General features: G+C 48.6%; 1 protein-coding gene across 15 annotated transcripts in view; it reads right to left on the reverse strand.

Moving 5' to 3' along the window:
- Positions 1 to 13,817, reverse strand: part of NEDD4L (NEDD4 like E3 ubiquitin protein ligase) — a 334,412-nt gene that overhangs the window by 86,626 nt on the left and 233,969 nt on the right. Inside the window, exon 1 of one of the 15 annotated variants that reach the window (XM_073680893.1) lies at positions 7,828 to 7,890. The exons of 13 other annotated variants lie outside the window; for them this stretch is intronic. The gene's annotated coding sequence lies outside the window, so the exon portion shown is untranslated. Of the gene's footprint in view, positions 1 to 7,576; positions 7,726 to 7,827; positions 7,891 to 13,817 lie in introns of those variants that run through there. One more of the 15 variants, XM_073680891.1, reaches the window with a different exon arrangement.

Raw genomic sequence — 13,817 nt, forward strand, 5'->3', positions numbered from 1 at the left:
TGATCCCGAATCCCATCACAAGGGGGTTCCCGGAGAGAAAAGTCATACATTTCCAGCACTTCTCTGACCACTCCAAGTATAACTTCTAAAAACAAGGTGGAGAAGATAATTTAAGGTGCAAAAAAAATCCGAAGATTGCAGGAACACTGAATACAGATGCCCAGAAGTGAGCGATAGAGGAATAGTGTTACCAACTGCAACCAGGAGACATTTGTATGCAGCTCTGGATGTGAATGGAGGAAAGTCCCAACAAAATAAGTATTTACAAAGTTCTTCAGGTGCTACAAGTGTATCTAGACAATGCTCCAAACTGATACATTGTAGCAGTCTGTCTGGATGGAAGAGGCATCAATGCTGCTGCTTGGTATTTACTTTATAGAGGATAAGGCAGAGTTCCTGAAAGTGTGCGAAACCTATAATGGGCCAAGCCAGACCTAAACAAAAATCATTGAACCTGAGCAGCTTCAATGTCTGACGTTCTGGACCTGCTAGGAAATACCCTGCCCTCATTTTCTTGTTTGGTGGAAGGGAAGTGACAACCATTTCTCGTTCTTACATCAGTTGTCAAGTCGCAGTCCAGACTTTTACCCAAGGTGAAATTATCAGTGTAGCCACCACCACCACCCCCAGAAAAAGCCTAGCGTAAACCCTGCAGCCACACATCCCCAAAAGGGGCCTAGAGTAGACCCTGCAGTCACTTCCCCCCCAAAAAGGGCCTAGCGTAGACCCTGCATCGACTATCCCCAAAAAGGACCTAGCGTAGACCCTGCATCCACTACCCCCAAAAAGGGCCTAGCGTAGACCCTGCAGCCACTCCCCCCAAAAAGGGCCTAGCGTAGACCCTGCAGTCAATCCCCCCAAAAAGGGCCTAGCGTAGACCCCGCTGCCACTCTCCCCAAAAAGGGCCTAGCGTAGACCCCGCTGCCACTCTCCCCAAAAAGGGCCTAGCGTAGACCCCGCTGCCACTCTCCCCAAAAAGGGCCTAGCGTAGACCCCGCTGCCACTCCCCCCCCCCAAAAGGGCCTAGCGTAGACCCTGCAGCCACTCCCCCCCAAAAGGGCCTAGCGTATACCCTGCAGCCACTCCCCCCAAAAAGGTCCTAGCGTCGACGCTGCAGCCACTCCCCCCAAAAAGGGCCTAGCGTCGACGCTGCAGCCACTCCCCCCAAAAAGGGCCTAGCGTCGACCCTGCAGCCACTCCCCCCAAAAAGGGCCTAGCGTCGACCCTGCAGCCACTCCCCCCAAAAAGGGCCTAGCGTCGACCCTGCAGCCACTCCCCCCAAAATGGGCCTAGCGTCGACCCTGCAGCCACTCCCCCCAAAATGGGCCTAGCGTAGACCCTGCAGTCACTCCCCCCAAAATGGGCCTAGCGTAGACCCTGCAGTCACTCCCCCCAAAAAGGGCCTAGCGCAGACCCTGCAGTCACTCCCTCCAAAAAGGGCCTAGCGCAGACCCTGCAGCCACTCCCCCCAAAAAGGGCCTAGCGTAGACCCTGCAGCCACTCCCCCCAAAAAGGGCCTAGCGTAGACCCTGCAGCCACTGCCCCCAAAAAGGGCCTAGCATAGACCCTGCAGCCACTGCCCCCAAAAAGGGCCTAGCGTAGACCCTGGAGCCACTGCCCCCAAAAAGGGCCTAGCATAGACCCTGCAGCCACTGCCCCCAAAAAGGGCCTAGCGTAGACCCTGCAGCCACTGCCCCCAAAAAGGGCCTAGCGTAGACCCCGCTGCCACTCTCCCCAAAAAGGGCCTAGCGTAGACCCCGCTGCCACTCTCCCCAAAAAGGGCCTAGCGTAGACCCCGCTGCCACTCTCCCCAAAAAGGGCCTAGCGTAGACCCCGCTGCCACTCTCCCCAAAAAGGGCCTAGCGTAGACCCCGCTGCCACTCTCCCCAAAAAGGGCCTAGCGTAGACCCCGCTGCCACTCTCCCCAAAAAGGGCCTAGCGTAGACCCCGCTGCCACTCTCCCCAAAAAGGGCCTAGCGTAGACCCCGCTGCCACTCTCCCCAAAAAGGGCCTAGCGTAGACCCCGCTGCCACTCCCCCCCCCAAAAAGGGCCTAGCGTAGACCCTGCAGCCACTCCCCCCAAAAAGGACCTAGCGTATACCCTGCAGCCACTCCCCCCAAAAAGGGCCTAGCGTATACCCTGCAGCCACTCCCCCCAAAAAGGGCCTAGCGTCGACGCTGCAGCCACTCACCCCAAAAAGGGCCTAGCGTCGACGCTGCAGCCACTCACCCCAAAAAGGGCCTAGCGTCGACCCTGCAGCCACTCACCCCAAAAAGGGCCTAGCGTCGACCCTGCAGCCACTCCCCCCAAAAAGGGCCTAGCGTCGACCCTGCAGCCACTCCCCCCAAAATGGGCCTAGCGTAGACCCTGCAGTCACTCCCCCCAAAAAGGGCCTAGCGCAGACCCTGCAGTCACTCCCCCCAAAAAGGGCCTAGCGCAGACCCTGCAGTCACTCCCCCCAAAAAGGGCCTAGCGCAGACCCTGCAGCCACTCCCCCCAAAAAGGGCCTAGCGTAGACCCTGCAGCCACTGCCCCCAAAAAGGGCCTAGCATAGACCCTGCAGCCACTGCCCCCAAAAAGGGCCTAGCGTAGACCCTGCAGCCACTGCCCCCAAAAAGGGCCTAGCGTAGACCCTGCAGCCACTCCCCCCAAAAAGGGCCTAGCGTAGACCCTGCAGCCACTCCCCCCAAAAAGGGCCTAGCGTAGACCCTGCAGCCACTGCCCCCAAAAAGGGCCTAGCGTAGACCCTGCAGCCACTGCCCCCAAAAAGGGCCTAGCGTAGACCCTGCAGCCACTGCCCCCAAAAAGGGCCTAGCGTAGACCCTGCAGCCACTCCCCCCAAAAAGGGCCTAGCATAGACCCTGCAGCCACTGCCCCCAAAAAGGGCCTAGCATAGACCCTGCAGCCACTGCCCCCAAAAAGGGCCTAGCGTAGACCCTGCAGCCATTGCCCCCAAAAAGGGCCTAGCGTAGACCCCGCTGCCACTCTCCCCAAAAAGGGCCTAGCGTAGACCCCGCTGCCACTCTCCCCAAAAAGGGCCTAGCGTAGACCCCGCTGCCACTCTCCCCAAAAAGGGCCTAGCGTAGACCCCGCTGCCACTCTCCCCAAAAAGGGCCTAGCGTAGACCCCGCTGCCACTCTCCCCAAAAAGGGCCTAGCGTAGACCCCGCTGCCACTCTCCCCAAAAAGGGCCTAGCGTAGACCCCGCTGCCACTCTCCCCAAAAAGGGCCTAGCGTAGACCCCGCTGCCACTCTCCCCAAAAAGGGCCTAGCGTAGACCCCGCTGCCACTCTCCCCAAAAAGGGCCTAGCGTAGACCCCGCTGCCACTCTCCCCAAAAAGGGCCTAGCGTAGACCCCGCTGTCACTCTCCCCAAAAAGGGCCTAGCGTAGACCCCGCTGCCACTCTCCCCAAAAAGGGCCTAGCGTAGACCCCGCTGCCACTCTCCCCAAAAAGGGCCTAGCGTAGACCCCGCTGCCACTCTCCCCAAAAAGGGCCTAGCGTCGACCCTGCAGCCACTCCCCCCAAAAAGGGCCTAGCGTAGACCCTGGAGCCACTCCCCCCAAAAAGGGCCTAGCATAGACCCTGCAGCCACTGCCCCCAAAAAGGGCCTAACGTAGACCCTGCAGCCACTCCCCCCAAAAAGGGCCTAGCGTAGACCCTGCAGCCACTCCCCCCAAAAACGGCCTAGTGTAGACCCTGCAGCCACTCCCCCCAAAAAGGGCCTAGGGTAGACCCTGCTGCCACTCCCCACCCAAAAAAAGGGCCTAGTGTAGACCCTGCATCACTCTCCCCCAAGAAAAGCCTAGCATAGACACTGCAGCCACTCCCCCCAAAATGGGCCTAGCATTGACCCTGCTGTCACTAGACAACGCACTTCCCTAAAACGCTCTGCAGCCGCCCCTAGGCCCAGAGTACAGAACTATTTATTTGCAATTCGACATAACTGCAAAAATCATCAATGACCCCATCAGGTTCCTGGTCTAGATTTCCCGGTGCACACGCCTACAACATGTGGGAAGCTTCGTAGACACATGGGCTGCCATCTCTTCAACTACCGGGCAGTTTGGCAGACACAATAGTGCACGGCACACTGTGTCCTGACTCGTTCCGTCTGCAGCACATTCTCCGCTCTTCATGTCATGATACCGTCGCTCGATTTAGAACGCAGCTCGGAACGTGGAACAAACACTTCCCTGCAGTCCCCATCACCGAGCGTCCGGACGAGAGGCGGGCACAGGTGTCAGTATTTACAAGAAAAATCACTTCCAGAGACACTTGACAGCTTCTCGGTGCTCAGAAATGTCATGTGCCGCCATGACTCAGGGCACTGCAATGTCAAGTATCAAACAAACTTTTTTTTTTGGCTAAACACACTCAAGAGGTGTTTGAAACAAACATAGATAGAATATATTTTTCTCATACACTTTAAAAAAAAATAATTTCAGGTGGGTAAAAAAAAAAAAAAAAAATCAGCCATTATTTATTACATGTATCCAGTGCTAAGCGGCCTGTATAACTCGTACTTGTCCTTCCTGCTCCCGAGTCACCATCCAGTGGGGCACAATAATATCCATACTTTTGATGGTGTCAGAACCGGTAGAGGCGATTTTTAATCTCATCTGAGAGGTTTTCGAGCTTTTGAAAAAAAAATTCTGAAAAGGTTCAGACGTCTTAAAAAAATAATAAAATCAGTTACACCCATCCTCGACGAAACACATTTTAAGGGTTCACGAGGTTCCCCTGTTATGTCTCCATCCCGGTAAGGTCCTCAACACCCCTGAAATGGCTGCAAATTCCTCAGAAGAGATGAGCAAATAGATTTGCAGGACCCTAGTCCTGCGACTATGGACGGCATCCCCGGCGTCTCTTCTGATTAGTAGGCCCGTCGTGATGTCGCGCTGGGATTGCTAATCGAAGAGAAGCCGGGGAGTTTGGAAGGTAGAAGATTGTTTCTAGGGCACAGACACTGGTGGCCACGGATTACTAATCCAAGGGTCCTTAGAATTTATTCGCTCTTCTCTACTGCTCAGCTAATCAAATGGTTGAGGTGGGTCACCACTGCAGGCAGCGATTGGTTGAGCAGGATCAGGAAGCAGAGCCAAAGCGCCCGGGGGAGGAAGCAGAGCCAAAGCGCCCGGGGGAGGAAGCAGAGCCAAAGCGCCCGGGGGAGGAAGCAGAGCCAAAGCGCCCGGGGGAGGAAGCAGAGCCAAAGCGCCCGGGGGAGGAAGCAGAGCCCATCTGTATTTTGCACTTTTCTTATGGGTTTTCGCTGTGGTAATACAAAGTGGCATACTGCAGAATTTGAAGTCACACCTGAAACCTAGAGTTAATCCACCTTTGAGGACAATTGTTTTTTTCTTTTTACTTAAAGCGGAACGGTCGTTTATTTAAAGCGTTTTTTTTCCCACGAACAAAGATCAACTTTAAAGTTGATTTTAATCAATACATCTGGGAATAATAATAATTTCCACAATTGGATGTGTTTAAACAAAATGTTCCTGTGCTGAGATAATCTTATAAATGTGCCCCTGCTGTGTACTGTGTAATGGCTGTGTCTGACCGTGCAGGAACATGGTCTGATCGTACCACATCTCCTGGGTAGGGGGACGATGACGCAGAAGAGTATACAGACATTACAGCAGGGATCACAGCTGATTCTTTCTGTGAGATAAACCTGCCTGTTTTTAAAAAAAAGGTTATACTTTTAAGAAAGAATTATTTAGGATCCCGTGCTGTCCTGTCTGTATACTCTTTTGCTTCCTCCCCACCCAGGAGCTGTGGTATGATCAGACCATGTTCCTGCACGGTCAGACACAGCCATTACACAGTACACAGCAGGGGCACATTTATAAGATTATCTCAGCACAGGAACATTTTATTTAAACACATCCAATTGTGGAAATTATTATTATTCCAAGATCTATTGATTAAGAGGAACTTTGTTTGTGGGAAAACCCGATTAATAAATCGATAGTACACATGAAAATAAGCAACTTTGTAATATATCTTATCAGATAAACCAGCTTTTTTCTCCCCCGTACAGATCTTTCCTTCTCAAAATTCTCAATTCCAGGGTAAAATCTGGACATTACTGAGATAGGAGATGACAGTTGGTGCTCATAAAGTTCTATGGAGGGGGAGGTGGTGAGGAGAAAGATGGGCTACAGAGCTCCTCCCCCTCTTATCTACATAGAATAATATCAGCACCAACTGTCATCTCCTACTTCAGTAACACAAAAATATGGAATATTCTCAATATGGAATTGAGAATGAAAAATCAGGAGGAGAAAGAAGCAGATTTCTGATGACATATGTTACAAAGTTTCTTATTTTCGTGTCTACTAATTTATAAAATAAACTTTACATTTTAAATGCATGCATTTGGGAATAAAAAACATTTTTACTATTGAGTCTTGCTAAAAATTTTGCACAACTTAGCTTTTTACAGGCACATTCAACCTTGATGTGATTTGCGGTCATAAATCAGCTAAGAGGAAAACAAAAGTTACAAATACTCCTGTCATTCACTCTAAACGAGCTCACTGACTGATCCTTAGTTAACTCGTTCTGCAGCCGACAAACCGTGCAACACCGAGGCTATAGCGGGTAAAGGGTGCAAAGTTTATAAAGAAACCCAATTGAAAATAAACACTTTTTACCCTCATAAACATGCATTTAAATATAAAAAATGTCCTCCAAAGCTAGACAACCTGTAATATTTGGAGATTTTTGCATTGGGCTACCAAATGCTTCACTGGGGCCACGGTCATTCGTTTATCAGCGACTACATCCATCAGGCTCGTGATAAAACTTGATCATCACAGGACCTGGGGGCGATTTTTAACAAACACTGAAGCTTCTCATTCACTGACTGCAATCAAAGATCGTGAAAAAAAGGGAGATTAATAGATTAGAAAATGGAGAAAAAAGGGTAAACCAATGCACGTCGCCATTCACTGATTGCAAGCAGAGATTGTGAAAAAGCTTTAGAGTATATGCAAAAATGTTATAGATTTTTTTTTGCAAATTACATGGCAATTACAAACTCTGCTCTGCTACATCTGTGCATTGCAGGATAATCTGGCAGGTTTAGGTGCACCCAGATAGAAACCAAGGTGGAGACGAGTGACAATTAGGAGCCCTCCTTCATTAACCAAACTCGGCTCTACTACATATTGTAAATTCATTCCTATTATTAGCATTACTACCATTAATGGAATTTATTTTTCCTTTTATTTCGCACGGCAGTCATAAGATCAGATGAGCTGGCGTCTCCCTCCCTGCTGCTCAGCCATCTGCATCGTGACCGATACAAGCCGCATTTCACATACACAAAGCCAAACAAAAGCCAAGGCTAGGGGGGGGGGGGGGGGGGGGGGGGATCAATGCAAAAAAAAAAAAAGGAGGGAGCGAGGGGTCATTTAAAATAATAGATGACCCCTCCGCAAAATGTTACAATAAGACCCCAAATTTTGGAACAAAAATGTATATATATTTTTTTCCCCATCAACGCAAAATATATGACGGTAAAAAATGGAAGCACGGAGGCGATGAGGAAAGCAGGATGGACTCACGCTGAACTCCCGGGAAACCTCGCCGGCTCCTGGAGATTTGCTTTGATACTTCAAGTCTTCGGAAGAATAAGACAAAGCCGAGCGTGCCCGCTCCTCACGCCGCCTGCCAGTACAAACTTACGATTCCCAGCCCTCCCCTCCCATCTCGTCTTGTTTTCTACTGCGGCTCATACAATCCTTATGTGACGCTAATTTACCAATCAATTTTCTGTGACTGGGAACGATCCCCCCTGCCAGACCCCCATCCTTACCGCCACATTCACCTACACATCATTTTATGAGACTGTTACCACGGTAACCATTGTTCCATTTCTGGCTCCGTTGCCGTTACAATGGTGGAGCCATCGCATACCTTTACACATCGATTACCCTTATTACGGCGCGCGGCTGCGCGAGATGTGTCATGACAGGTTCGGCATTTATCCAATGACAAAATATAAATATCAAAATGTCTGTAATAAAAGGTCGGCGTTTATAGGATTATTACGTGTTGGGTACAGGAAGGAGTGAGGAAGCGATAAGACGGCCCCCCGCTCAGGATATAGCAGCCATACCTACCAAACACTTATCAGGAGCGGCATAGCGGTGTGGTAACCGCCCCGCTAACAGAATAGTGCCCCTAGTGACGCCCCTCAGTGTTCCCATCCACTACAATATGGCGCCCAAACAGTAAAACGTTCACCACACAGTATGATGCCCCCATAGTGGATGCATCCACAAATTATATTGTCTCCACATAATGCCGCGACAGTGCCCACCACACACACAGCGTGCGATGCCGCGACAGTGCCCGTCACACACACTCACGCAGCGTGCGATGCCGCGACAGTGCCCGTCACACACACAGCGTATTATGCCATCAGACATAGCGTATTATGCCACCACAGTACCCGTCACACATAGCGTATTATGCCGCCAGTGCCCGTCACACATAGCGTTTTATGCCGCCACAGTGCCCGTCACACACACAGCATGTAATGCCGCGACAGTGCCCGTCACACACACAGCGTGCGATGCCGCGACAGTGCCCGTCACACACACAGCGTGTGATGCCGCGACAGTGCCCGTCACACACACAGCGTGTGATGCCGCGACAGTGCCCGTCACACACACAGCGTGTGATGCCATCAGACATAGCGTATTATGCCACCACAGTGCCCGTCACACACAGCGTATTATGCCGCCACAGTGCCCGTCACACACAGCGTATTATGCCGCCACAGTGCCCGTCACACATAGCGTATTATGCAGCCACAGTGCCCGTCACATACATAGCGTGATGCCGTCATAGTGAATTCAAAAACAAACTATATTGTCTCCACATAGCGATGCCGCCACAGTGCCCCTCACACACATTGTGTGATGCCGCTAGAGTACCTCTACAGTGCACCCTAAAAATAAATCCATCTTTAAACACTGTATGAGGCGAAGTACGACAGGTGCCTTCTAATGAGGTCATTGCGCCTCCGGCATCGAGCCTCGTACAGCCTGCACAGAGGAAAAACTCAGCCTGGATGGTGGAGCAGCGATCATCCTCCTGTCAGCCTCTGTGCAGGCAAAGGAGCTGTCTGTCAGGAGGAGGCGACGCTGGGCGGGGAATAGAGCTGGAGTGACAGGGGCTTCAGATCTACCATAGCTCTTCAGCCTCATTTTCATATCAATTCAAATGCTGATGTTTTTAGTAATGGAGGAATGGACCGGCCATGTAACGGTATTGCTGGACTTACCTATGATAGCGCAACATGCGCATATAAATACTCTGCTGATAGATTCCTTTTAAGATGAATGGGTTGTAGGTGTAATCTAGACAGGTCACCAACTCCAAATGAAAGATGCTCTTTGTGTAGCCCCCCCTTAAATTAACTCTAAATACCTTAAGAGGGTATTTGTAAAAAAAAAAAAATCCATCATTAAAAGGGTAGTCAATTTAAAAAAAAATAAATCATATACCTTATTGGGATATTCTAGTAGAGGGGGGATACATTTTTCAGGAGAGCCATTTAAAAAGGGAGTACCAGTCCTGTCCTGCATTTTACACACAACCCATTGATTTGCATTAGATCTATGTAACACTACATTCCTCCTGTGGTGGCGCTTCAGGGAAATTGGACACTTCCTGCCAGGTGTCCCCACAGATCACAGCTCATCTCTGAGGTTCCCAGCAGAGGAAACACCGGGCGTCACTAGCGAGTGTTGCAGTTAGGATTAAGTTAATGGGAACCTCAATTCACCAGACAAGCCACATGAATTAAGAGCAAGGACTTTAACACGAGAAACGCGTTTCTGCCTCGGCTTGAGGCCTTCATCAGGCTCTATAAAACATTATTAAAAATTCACACTCTTGATGTCGGATTTCACATCACATATTAACAATCAATGATAATATCAACACACTAACATGATAAACAGAGATAAAACCCTATTTACAGTCATATGAAAAAGTTTGGGCACCCCTATTAATCTTAAGCTTAATGTTTTATAAAAATTGGTGTTTTTGCAACAGCTATTTCAGTTTGATATATGTAATAACTGTTGGACACAGTAATGTTTCTGCCTTGAAATGAGGTTTATTGTACTAGCAGAAAATGTGCAATCTGCATTCAAACAAAATTTGACAGGTGCATAAGTATGGGCACCCTTATCATTTTCTTGTTTTAAATACTCCTACCTACTTTATACTGACTTACTAAAGCACTTTTTTTGGTTTTGTAACCTCATTGAGCTTTGAACTTCATAGCACTGATGTATATCCAACAGAGTCTCTGCGTCTCCTATGTGGTATTCCAGCAGAGTCTCGGCATCTCCTATGTGATGTACAGTACAGACCAAAAGTTTGGACACACCTTCTCATTTAAAGATCTTTCTGTATTTTCATGACTATGAAAATTGTACATTCACACTGAAGGCATCAAAACTATGAATTAACACATGTGGAATTATATACTTAACAAAAAAGTGTGAAACAACTGAAAATATGTCTTATATTCTAGGTTCTTCAAAGTAGCCACCTTTTGCTTTGATGACTGCTTTGCACACTCTTGGCATTCTCTTGATGAGCTTCAAGAGGTAGTCACCGGAAATGGTCTTCACTTCACAGGTGTGCCCTGTCAGGTTTAATAAGTGGGATTTCTTGCCTTATAAATGGGGTTGGGACCATCAGTTGTGTTGTGCATTAGTCTGGTGGATACACAGCTGATAGTCCTACTGAATAGACTGTTAGAATTTGTATTATGGCAAGAAAAAAAGCAGCTAAGTAAAGAAAAACGAGTGGCCATCATTACTTTAAGAAATGAAGGTCCGTCAGTCCAAAAAATTGGGCAAACTTTGAAAGTGTCCCCAAGTGCAGTTGAAAAAAAACCATCAAGCGCTACAAAGAAACTGGCTCACATGAGGACCGCCCCAGGAAAGGAAGACCAAGAGTCACCTCTGCTTCTGAGGATAAGTTTATCCGAGTCACCAGCCTCAGAAATCGCAAGTTAACAGCAGCTCAGATTAGAGACCAGGTCAATGCCACACAGGGTTCAAGCAGCAGATATAGCTGCTAGGAAACCACAGTTAAAGACAGGCAATAAGCAGAAGAGACTTGTTTGGGCTAAAGAACACAAGGAATGGACATTAGACCAGTGGAAATCTGTGCTTTGGTCTGAGGAGTCCAAATTTGAGATCTTTGGTTCCAACCACCGTGTCTTTGTGCGACGCAGAAAAGGTGAACAGATGGACTCTACATGCCTGGTTCCCACCGTGAAGCATTAAGGAGGAAGTGTGATGGTGTGGGGGTGCTTTGCTGGTGACACTGTTGGTGATTTATTCAAAATTGAAGCCATACTGAACCAGCATGGCTATCACAGCATCTTGCAGAGGCATGCTATTCCATCCGGTTTGCGTTTAGTTGGACCATCATTTCTTTTTCAACAGGACAACGACCTCAAACACACCTCCAGGCTGTGTAAGGGATATTTGCCCAAGAGGGAGAGTGATGGGGTGCTACGCCAGATGACCTGGCCTCCACAGTCACCAGACCTGAACCCAATCGAGATGGTTTGGGGTGAGCTGGGCCGCAGAGTGAAGGCAAAAGGGCCAACAAGTGCTAAGCATCTCTGGGAACTCCTTCAAGATTGTTGGAAGACCATTTCCGGTGACTACCTCTTGAAGCTCATCAAGAAAATGCCAAGAGTGTGCAAAGCAATCAAAGCAAAAGGTGGCTACTTTGAAGAACCTAGAATATAAGACATATTTTCAGTTGTTTCACACTTTTTTGTTAAGTATATAATTCCACATGTGTTAATTCATAGTTTTGATGCCTTCAGTGTGAATGTACAATTTTCAAAGTCATGAAAATACAGAAAAATCTTTAAATGAGGTGGTGTGTTCAAACTTTTGGTCTGTTCTGTATATCCAGCAGAGTCTCGGCGCCTCCTATGTGATGTATATCCAGCTTAGTCTTGGCGTTTCCTATGTGATGCATATCCAGCTAAGTCTCGGCGTCTCCTATGTGATGTATAGCCAGCATCTCGGCGTCTCCTATGTGATGTATACTGCAGACCTCCCTCTGCTTGAGCTCTATAAAGGCTGAATTTCCTACAGTGAGGAAACATGCAGTGTAATATCTATGTTTGGAACAACTTACTGCTGCAAGACATTCTTTATAATGCAAACCTGGAAAAATCAGTCGTGAGTAGCAACATCATCAATACCACCTAACATCCCATATCACCAGAGAGGAGCAGGTCGAGCTGTCACATTAGGGGGGAGTTAATTGTTTGATAAATTATAGCAGGATCATTTTTTAATTTGCTAAATTTGTACGGCTGCGACTGATGGTATAAATATCCACATGGCCCCTGGAACAAAAAAAAAGGTTCCCCACCCCGATCTAGAGGCTGAAGAAGCGGCACAAACAAATACTGCTCACTACTGGTTATAATGGTATCCATACTCCACAAAGGAGTTAAACCAAATATCTCCTATCACTGGGGGACACAGACAGAAGAGAGCCATTGTGCAAGAACACTATAAGGGCCCTTTGCAGTCCAATTATTCATCATAATGCACAATGCCTCCTGCTTTGGAGGTGGTAATGGGCCCCCTGACCTCCTGAGCCTCTGTGCAACTGCACCAATGATGCCTCCGCCCCTGTCCTCTATACTGATAGTTTGCTGCAATTTATCAGTGCAGGTAAAATGTAACATTATTGTAAAGGGCACAATTTAGAGAAGGTTCGACTCTCAGATGTCATGGACTCATTTTAAGGGAAGGCATAATGTATATATGATGTATATCATTTCTGGGGTTTCGGGGATGTGTATTGGATAGCACAGAGAGGGGTGCTGCGCAATTCAATCAAAAAAGAACCTGACGGAAAGGAATTAATGGAGAAGGGAAATGATAAAGACATATTTTAACAGACACACATTACCTAATGTGCATGTCGTGAGGATCTGAAGCTGCTAACACACATTTCATGATGTTCAGCAGCTGTGGTGTGTATCGCAAGGTCCTGCAGCAGCAGAAGTGCGTATAATGAGGATCTGCAGCAGCTGAGGTGCGTATAATGAGGATCTGCAGCAGCTGAGGTGCGTATAATGAGGATCTGCAGCAGCTGAGGTGCGTATAATGAGGATCTGCAGCAGCTGAGGTGCGTATAATGAGGATCTGCAGCAGCTGAGGTGCGTATAATGAGGATCTGCAGCAGCTGAGGTGCGTATAATGAGGATCTGCAGCAGCTGAGGTGCGTATAATGAGGATCTGCAGCAGCTGAGGTGCGTATAATGAGGATCTGCAGCAGCTGAGGTGCGTATAATGAGGATCTGCAGCAGCTGAGGTGCGTATAATGAGGATCTGCAGCAGCTGAGGTGCGTATAATGAGGATCTGCAGCAGCTGAGGTGCGTATAATGAGGATCTGCAGCAGCTGAGGTGCGTATAATGAGGATCTGCAGCAGCTGAGGTGCGTATAATGAGGATCTGCAGCAGCTGAGGTGCGTATAATGAGGATCTGCAGCAGCTGAGGTGCGTATAATGAGGATCTGCAGCAGCTGAGGTGCGTATAATGAGGATCTGCAGCAGCTGAGGTGCGTATAATGAGGATCTGCAGCAGCTGAGGTGCGTATAATGAGGATCTGCAGCAGCTGAGGTGCGTATAATGAGGATCTGCAGCAGCTGAGGTGCGTATAATGAGGATCTGCAGCAGCTGAGGTGCGTATAATGAGGATCTGCAGCAGCTGAGGTGCGTATAATGAGGAT

This window comes from Phyllobates terribilis, unplaced genomic scaffold (genome assembly GCF_046119375.1).
Source record: "Phyllobates terribilis strain yellow unplaced genomic scaffold, ASM4611937v1 Scaffold_1__5_contigs__length_1240528914, whole genome shotgun sequence".
Classification (NCBI taxonomy): Eukaryota; Metazoa; Chordata; class Amphibia; order Anura; family Dendrobatidae; genus Phyllobates; species Phyllobates terribilis.